At 28.8% G+C, this 587-nt stretch overlaps 1 non-coding gene across 1 annotated transcript; it reads left to right on the top strand.

The window, feature by feature from the left end:
* Positions 1-282: 282 nt before the first annotated feature.
* TRNAW-CCA (transfer RNA tryptophan (anticodon CCA)) lies at positions 283-354 on the top strand. The gene has a single exon. It is a non-coding gene; the product is annotated as a tRNA-Trp (tRNA).
* Positions 355-587: the final 233 nt, after the last annotated feature.

Below are 587 nucleotides of genomic sequence, written 5' to 3'. Positions count from 1 at the left end.
ATAGAAGTTCCAAAAAAAAAAGGAAAAAAATAAACCACTATTTATTTTCCTAATAATGTTTGCTCTATTCATTGTGCTATTTCATAATATAACTAGTTAGTTACCTATAAGAAGGAACACAATTATATATATCTGAAGAAAAAAATTGAAAGTTCAAATCATTCTTAAATATTTGATCACAACACCATTACATTATTACAGATATAAGATAATTATATTATTACTGTAACTTTTTGTTTCAGCATAAAACGAGCAAACCAAATTTATAGCAGTTTCGTTGGTGACTCCGTGGCGCAACGGTAGCGCGTCTGACTCCAGATCAGAAGGTTGCGTGTTCAAATCACGTCGGGGTCAATTATTTATTTTTGGAAAAATATTTATTTGCCAAAATTTATCTATACTAATATTATCTATACTAATATTATAAAGAGGAAAGATTTGTTTGTTTGTTTGTTTCGAATAGGCTTCGAAACTACTGGACCGATTTGAAAAATTCTTATTCCATTAGAAGCCGACATTGTCCCTGATGAACATAGGCTACTTTTTTTTAAAAAAAAATTAGTTTATTTTTTTGGTTTCATGTGTGT

Source organism: Bombyx mandarina, chromosome 05 (genome assembly GCF_030267445.1).
Source record: "Bombyx mandarina strain Sakado chromosome 05, ASM3026744v2".
NCBI classification, from domain to species: Eukaryota; Metazoa; Arthropoda; class Insecta; order Lepidoptera; family Bombycidae; genus Bombyx; species Bombyx mandarina.
The sequence above is the reverse complement of the archived record's forward strand: the minus strand, read 5'-3'. Positions and strand labels throughout refer to the sequence as shown.